The sequence below is a fragment of the Dendronephthya gigantea genome, unplaced genomic scaffold (genome assembly GCF_004324835.1).
Source record: "Dendronephthya gigantea isolate DGI-Jeju-01 unplaced genomic scaffold, DenGig_1.0 000036F, whole genome shotgun sequence".
NCBI lineage: Eukaryota > Metazoa > Cnidaria > Anthozoa > Malacalcyonacea > Nephtheidae > Dendronephthya > Dendronephthya gigantea.
The window spans coordinates 1,242,816-1,252,148 of NW_021163046.1; positions in this window are offsets into that span (position 1 = coordinate 1,242,816).

The following is a 9,333-nucleotide window of genomic DNA, read 5'->3' on the forward strand; positions in this document are numbered from 1 at the left end:
AGGAGGAATTGAAGAAGATCTTCGAAGAAGAATGGCAGCGATGGATTAAAGATGTTCCAGAGTCGCAGGAAAAGGAAATTAACATCAAAGACGAAATGGTGACTGTTCTGTCCGAAAAAGGCGTTAGTGAAGATAAACTACAACAATTTAAAAATACATTAAATTTTCAACATCCTAGTATAGATGTTAGTAATGTCACATACCGCATAGGAATTTTTAGAGAGTTGTTCCAAATGTTGTTCCGAAAGACCACGATTGAAGAAGAATGTGTTAATTGGGCTAAAGAAATAGCGAAGAAGGCCGTTGATAAGGCTAGTGAATTTGCCAAAAGTAAATCAGAATCAGGTCTACAGTTTACCCGTGCTTGTCTCGAAGAAATGTGCGACAATGTACGTAAAACTATAAATGATGGAACTAAGAAATACAGCGAATACTCCTTGGGATTCAGTAAATCTTCGAAATGTAAGATCTTGCTTCATATTTTTTCCAACACGTACAAATATTTTGATAAGATGCAAAAGAGTTTTTTACAACAACACGATATTAGAGGTAACTTGAAAAAAAACCTGCATCCAATTTTGGAAAAATATTTTGAAAATGTTAGCGATCCGGATAAACAACTGCAGCTAGCAGCTTCTTTGTTCGTTGACGTGATTGAAAAGCAAATTGAATCAGCGCTGGATAGTAAAATGGGGCTTGTGGTGGCGAAGAGAATATCAAAGAACATCGAGTTCCAGAACAAAGGTAAATTTCATGCTGGAGTTCTGATAAAGCTTGGAGAGGAAGGCAAGTTTGAGTCGTACAGTCCTTATTTTGAAGATCCAATGGAATTTCTGAAAATGAAATTGAAGGACAAAATTGAATATCACTGCCTTAATGAAATCAAAGTTGACACTGTCTCACTTTTCGTAAACGAAGTTAACAAGATAAACGGTAACGTTTTGGAAGCTATTGATTTTGCCGACGAAGAAACAGGAACCGAAGAGACATTGTCTTTCTGGATTCAGCAATTTATTAAGAAGTGTTCAACACTCGTTGTGAAGAAAGAAATGTTTGCAGTAGGCGCCATTGAAGATCTGGACAAAATTGATGCGTTCCAGGAAAAAGTTCGAGAGAGTCTAGATGAGCGTGTAAACTCTTTGATCGAGCGTGGAGTTAATACTGCAACCTTCCGCAAATGGGATCCATCGCCACACGAAATCATCTTTGACGAAATGTTTGCTTGTCAATGTCTTTGCCCCTTTTGCAAGGCTTTGTGCGATCAAAATAAAGGTCATATAAGTCATTCAACACAATCTCATCGACCTGGAGGAGTTGTTGGCATTAAGGACGAGAACACCAAGAAATTAAGCACCAATATTTGCACACAGTGCGTTGCTGGAGACAAAACATTTAAAAACCTGGAAACATCTGGCAAGACATACAAGTACGGAGATTATCGTTCTGTCAATGATTATTACAACTCCTGGGACATTCCTAGAAGTATATCGCTTGAACAATCAATGTACTGGAAATGGTTTATGGCAACCTTCTGGAAAGAACTGGCAGACGAACATAATGCTACAGCAGAGAAACCTAATTTCTTTTGGAAGTTCATTACATTCGACGAGGCAAAAAAACAGCTTATACGTCAATACGAACTGTAAAAAGACTTAAAACCGTACTCTTCATGTCTCTTCATGGTTTTTTTAATACTATTATATGAAAATAATTTAGCACTAAGTGCCGCCATATAATCCATTAGATTAAACTTAAAAGTAGTATAAAATGTAATACAAAACTATAGTCTAAAACGGTAAACACTGGCTAAATCTGTGTATCCAGAAATCAATATTGCTATAGTTTTCAAGGCACTAACCATACCTATCATGTTAAATCATTCAATATTCCCATTTGAAGGACATGCACAAATAAAATAAACATGTTATCGTGCAATTATTTCAGCCACTATACACAACTGACACTTTTAACAAAAACATGCAAGTATTACACCATTACACTATCAATCTTTAACATACTCACCACAAAGTCACACACGCTCAGTTGCTGTATGCAAGTCCTTGGGATCCTATCATCAAATCTGTAACTTTATTGATCACAAGTTCTGGATCGTCAATCAACTATATACTCCGACGAGCAACCATTGATGGTAATGAAGTTTTGGCTAATATTTTTCTTAGAAAAGACGTAGCAAACTCCATGCGAGGAACCTATAGTACCCATAATTATTCGCCATAGAAGCGTTAGTTTAGATTTTAGTTTATTTCTATAAAGCACGCATGTCTTTCTTCGTAAATTAAATATATTCAGACAACTTGTCTCATGATTCACGAACTATATTATAGTATATATAATCATATATAGATAACTGCACGTATATAGCATTTGATTTGAACACTTTACAATGTCGAGAAGTAGCTATAACAATATAGATATTATCAATTAACAATTATTCGCCGATCGAAGGCGAGGCGAATGTCGCGGAGACAAAGTCGAAGTTTTTATTTGACGATACTCAATGAGCGCGAGGCGAATAACTGTTTTAGTATAATTACAAAAGTGATTCTTTGAGAAATTCAATACATTTTAATAAAGGTAAACAAAATCTCAACAATTTCACGGCGGGCGATGTAAACAAACGATGTTTAATGCAAGAACCGAAAGGATTTTTAATCAATTTCCTTCGCTTCATTCGTTGATTTCGGTACAGCTTCAAAATTACGAGTACTGACTTTTTCATCTGCATGTCGCTTTCACAGAAAAATCTCACCGCCATTTTGAAAAATCCGCTTAGGTGATTATCGCAGTTAATAATCCGAGGTCGCTCGACCAATCAGAGGCCAGAATTTTCAACAAATACCTTTGTAATTATACTGAGACAATACTTTAAAAAGCAGTGCGCGGACCATTGGTATGTTGAGATACGGTGCAACACGACTCGCATGCAGTTCTTTCAAAAACTATTAACTTTGATTTTCAAAATGCCAGGCTATGAAATCAATGAAAGCTATCATTCATTATAGCGCATGAGTTAAAGATCTTTAATATTTGTCTGTCATATCACAACATTCCACAAATCACTTCGTGTGGTCAATAGTCATCATGGAACTGAATGCATTCAGAGAATAACATGTTCTTTACCTGGTTGATGGTTTACGGTTTTCTCGTAAAGACTGTCATGCGGTGTGATGTACTACTTTCATTGAAGAAGCTCAACAATGTCGTGTTGTTATGCAAACAAAGGGTTAATATTGTCAACTTATACCTTGAGGAATTCTATAAAACATTGGACGTTATCCAAAATACAATACAGCAAGCTTGAACACGTAGTACGCCAGATATGTCAAATGGCCATCTGCGAAAAACTGAAAAAAAACCCAACCATAAATATCTTCAGTACAGGCGGTGTCAAGTTATTTCGACGCTTTTAGTCGAAGAAAAGATCTTAGCAAAGTCAAGAGGCATAGTAAATGGAAATATCATCTTGTTGTATGGCAGTTTTAGCCGAACAAAAGATCTTAGCAAAGTCAATAAGAAGCGTAGTAAATGGAAATATCATCTTGTTGTAAGGCAGTTTTAGCCGGACAAAAGATCTTAGCAAAGTTAAAAGCGTATGGAAAGAAAACGTAACGATGCTCGCTTTAACTTTGCAATATTCACGCGCAGCAAAGAATCAGTCAACATGCATGGCAGACCCAGAAACGTTTAGGTCATCAAAATACTTGGAGAATCCTGAACTTTGAAAGAATATATGTTGACATCAATGTCTTAAAGTTCCAGCATTGGCGATATGGTTTCTACACGTAAATGAAAGGCAGGAAAAGAGTTGATTTGACAAAACGTAAAGTGGGTCCATCTTCCCTTCTCTCAATTACATCTGGCAAAAACCGAACCGAAAAGAAAACAACAAAAATTGTACTCAAGGAAATGAAATTAATTTGCGGAATGTTGTGACATGTATTGACAGAAAACAAAGTTGTTTAAAAAAAACTTTGTTGTATTTTGTTGCTGAATTTGTCCAGTTTTTACGGTATGTTTTATCGCCTGGCATTGGGAATGTCATATTAAATATAAAATTATGCTTTTTTTTCAGTCTAAATTTGTCGATAAATTAAAATAAATGCTGCATAAAAAGTGAATGTTTTCGAATATTGGATTCTTTACAAAGTGATAAAAAAGCATGAAGTATCCCAACACGGCCTTAACACTACTGCTTTTTAAATTATTGTATTGTAATTGTTTCGTATATAATCAATATTCTGAAGTTTGTTGTTTTAATGCAAGTATAGTCAATAAAATTGTAGAATAATGAAACACTTGGTGTTCTAGTTTCTTTTGCCAGTTTGATTGCGTACATTATCGGTTAGGATGATTGGTTGAGACATTCAGTCTTCGTAATCATCCAATCAGAAGCGATGCAGGACCTCGATAAAGCTGAACTATAATTTTTCTTCATTCTCATAACTTTCATAGCTAATTTGACTCACTAAATTTCCTGTTGCAAATTTTACGCCAAGCAGAAATATCTCCATGCTAACTCGGTCTTGTCGTTTCCTTCTGAACGTTTTCGACCTATATAGATCAACTGGATCGTATAAAAAATTAACTCTTAGTGTTTTTTTTACTATTTTATTTTAGTTAATGCGGAACTATTCTCTGCACTTTAAAGATGAAGATATATTGATACTGCAGGAATACATTAAAATAGTTCTCATGCTGTTTTCGAAAGTTACTTCGTTTCTTGAATATTGTGGAGACGTCCTTTTTCATGCAGTGCTTCAAGCAATCTTTTACGCTCAGAAGTTGCTTTCTTAAAACGCTTTCTCAGATCATTATTTGCACGAACGTAATGAGTAAGAGCTACGATAATGCCGCCAAAAATTGCCACAACAATAACAGTCATGTAAGACTCGTATCCGCCTTCAGTCTCGTCTTTTAATTTTACTGCTTCTTTCTCATCTCCAAACTCCTCTGCCAGTTGCTCGCAGCTGTTGACTACAACGCGTCCTGTCGTGATGACATAATTTTTTTCTTCTGAAATCGTTTTGGTTGGATGGATCTCTTGGAAATCGGAGGTAAAGTCACTTCTAGTCTTCTTCATCCCGTTCTGAACAACTATTTCCGTTTTAACGTCGACTGTGGGGCGACATTTTTGAAAAATTTCAGATGACTCGTCATAATCGCTTCGAGCTCCACAAGTGGCTATCGCCGTAGTTCGCCAAGAAGTAACAAGAGCAAATATGACAACATTGGAATAGCGTCTAGAAAACATACCCATTTCGTTGATGTGTTGAAAAGTAATATCGTACACGCTTAGAGCAACCTTCCCAATTGACTCTGTTAGTTCGATTATTGCGCGCACGCATATATAGACAGCGATGTTTATCATATGCAAGAATGTTTTTAAACTAGGGAAATAGTCAAGCGGATAACTTGACTATTATGGGGCGATGACCGCCAACGAAATTCAGGCAAACCAATGACATTTTAACTTCCTGTAACATTCTCGCACATACTTTCAATCATAACCCTTCTTTGTTCTCAAAAGCTGATTGTCTTTGAGTAGACAAACGGCAAACCTCACGAAAAGTTGCGAAAAATATTATTCAGATACTCCTGTAGGAATCGAACTCACAGGTCTTGGAACGTAAGCAGTTTTTTAACCACTAACCTACAGAGGAGTGAGAGGACTTTGCTTGTGGGCATAAATTTACGTATTGAATGATTTACGTGTGCATGGTACAGGTTGCAAAGGATGACTTGATAGTTTATCACTTAGTACATGTAATATGTTACATCTATATGAAAACCTATATCAGTAACATACCCTTTCGTGGCAACCTTCCGTTTTCAATGGAAAATTGTTTTTTCTTATCATCATGACACATACACGAATATTTGGTGAGACACACTCCGTCAAACAAAGACATCCTATAATTTGAAACTCAAGATTCGTGTGTAAAGAAAGACACCCATGCAATTATTCCACTTGTCACTTGTGATATTGCTTAGCTACTTTGTTTCATTGCCAAACCAGGTTATTTCATTTATATCCATATGAAGGCGTCCGTTAATTTGTTCACGATAAGCGGGCAGAAATTCCGGAATTGAATTTCCGGAAATTCACCAATTGGTTTGTTTTTAGCACTCTGCTTGTGGACTGTCGTGGAAGTTGTTTAATTAAAGTGCTACTTCTGTTCTACATCTTTTTCTCTAAACCTTATTTGTCTTTTTCTAAATCGCATTTCATATATATATATATTATATATATATATATATATATATATATATATATATATATATATATATATATCTTCGATATCAAGAGCTTATCAGCTCAATAGGTGGATTAATTATTTGCATGAGGATGGTACTTGGGAAAGGGAATGATTTGTAGTAGGATATGACACAGAGTGGCAGCCCGCCATGGCAAGCAGAAAATTCTACTTGACCACGGCAGGATTTGAACCCGCGGCCCTCGGTATACTAGTCCGATGGTCCGGGTTGGCCATGTAGCTCAGTTGGCAGAGCATCGGACTAGTATACCAAAGGCCGCAGGTTCAAATCCTGCCGTGGTCAAGTAGAATTTTTTGTTGGTTGCCATGTCGGGCTGCCGCTCGGTGTCATATCCTACTGCAAATTATATATATATATATATATATATATATATATATATATATATAAATTTATACCATGGTATCAGTTTACCAAGTAACGCTATCTGAAAATGTGTGGGCTTTCTGTTGATATCTGATATATAATTATAAACTACAGAACTACAGAACTACAGGGTATATCGAAAGAGCGCGAACACCATGATTTGCATAATAGATACTGCAAACAACATTTCAATACTAGTGCAACTAATAATACTTCTGGGATTTGAAAAAGCATTTAATTCTTTGTTATTACTTATTAGAATAGCCACTTATAAGTTATAACAATCGAACTTCAACATCCCCGAGCATGATGAATTGTGTTTACGATCCCTTGGGATAAATTATAGTGATAGATTATTCAACTTTATAGTTAACTATCTGATTTCAAAACACACACCGTGCATGTATATTCTCAACTTATTTCCCTCACATTTTCGTCGCAAGAAAACCTGTGGAGGAATCAAAGTTCAAGTCGCATCTACAGGGTGTCTCAAAAAAACCGAAGACTATTGAAATTACTCATAACAATGTAATTGTTAGAGTTTGAATGCCTAAGCATTCTGTTGGGATATTATCACAATAAACACTCGTTGTTTAGAGAACCAAACATGTTGTAACGAACGAAAACTTTTTACAAATACCAATAGTGGATAGTGCTGTGGGCCAGAAAAGGACCCGTAGTCATAGCTTTGCTTGAGTTACCGACCATTAAACGCCCGTCAAACGGACAAACATCTCGTTATTTATTGCCGGAATCACAATAATTTAATTATGATGGTTTACGAGTTCTTAAAAATGAAGAATATGCTACACAGAATGAGCTCAATAACTATCTGGAGTGACTCTAACTTGTGGTATCTGTGCACAGTGATCCAAAGTGGCCTAAATTGACGTCAGGTTCATCTGGGAAGAGTCTTTCTATTGTCATCTGACGTGCAAGGATTTCAAAGGCTGGACGACCTGTGAATACTGTAAATATGATTTAATATAGAGGTCATTTAGTCATACAGTATAAATTAATCACCTGTAAATAAAGAGCAATTTATATGTATATACAAGACGAATAATTAAACAATTTTTGTTTCTCGCATAAATCAAACAAAAACTGAAAAGGTATAGTAGCATTTCTCACTGAGTTCAGGAGATAGAGGGGCCGTCCGCTGGCTCAAAGCCCATTCACGCTGGAACGTGGTAACTTGACTTTTTTTTTCCATGTTTTTGACACTCAGTAAGAACAAGTTCTAGCAAGCAGGGGCCGTTGAGTCATTATATATGCAATTATTACATTCTATGATTTAGCATTTTGTGAATGTCACTTATAAAAGGCGTACTATCTTGTAAGGGACTTCGTGTCCTGTTGTAGCTACACCTTGCTTGAATTTTTTTTAAAAAAATGCTGAATAAGAAAGGTTTGATGCGAGAAAAATTGCATTTTCTTCTTCAGAAGAAATTTTTCTGGTATAAGATCAAGAAAACTAATCCTAATCTGTCAGACTAATCCTAAATCACAGATAATTTGAATAATTTTCAAAAGGAAGAATTGGTCCATGACTTTGCGCCATTTTTAAAGAGTGAAAATTTACTAATCATATATAAAGGTGCGTTAACTTTGTCAAAGATTTGTATGTAATCCAGATAATAGAAGTTACGGCCATTGCGACTTCCGACATGTTCATGAATGCATTGGTATTCAAGGTTTGCATGCAGTTAGCGTGTTGATTTGTATTTTTTTGTATTGCTAAAAAAATTAATAGACAAATTATGAGCAAAGTTGAAAACTAACCCATCATTGTTTTCCGACGCAATAGATAAGTAGTCACATTGCTCATCTATATAGAGAACTTTCCAAACTGTTTCAAACTAAATTTTAAAAAAAATGTCTTGAACGTAATTAATATATCTGGTATTCGAACGAATTGTAATAAAATCCTTTTCGTTCTTATAATTTGTAAATATATGAATGAAATTATTTTGGGTTTTTTAATATGAGGGTATTTTAATAAAATAGCCTATTGTGATCAAACCTCGTACCCAGGGTCTTTTTCATGTGCTCACTCTCTGTGAGCTCTGGGGAAGCGGTTGATTGTGATCACTCTGGGGGAGCGGTTGATTGTGATCCGGCTTCGTCCTGAAATCCTAACTTCCTGAAATCGTTTCTTCGCTGGAAACCGACATTCTATTAATTACGCAGAATTCTTGTGATTTTCATGAAAGGGCGAAGTCAGACGCAGCTGGCGAATTAAAAATTTATCAAATTTTCTTTCTTCTTTAAAGACACAAATCATAACCACAGCGTTAGTTACATAATTCGTCCGCCATCTAACACATTGAAAACCTAGAACAAGCGAACTTCCTTCATCTTGATTCTACATTTTGATGATCAAATGCTTTTCGTGTAATCCTGGTGTAATCAACATAGTCTGCGTAGAGACATTGGAGTTGTAAGTACTTCGTTTATCTTTTGTACACTTTGTATATACGTGATGTCTTAACATGCAAGCTTTGCTGTTTGTAAATCAAAAAGCATGGATGCCTTGAAGAACTTAAGTTGAATTGCACATGAATCGATGAGTCGTTTATCACTATCGTTATTAATATGTTCGTCTCGACAAGAAATGACATCTTATGTAGGAGATCTAGGTCGTACTAGAAGTGAAACCATTTGGCAGATGGG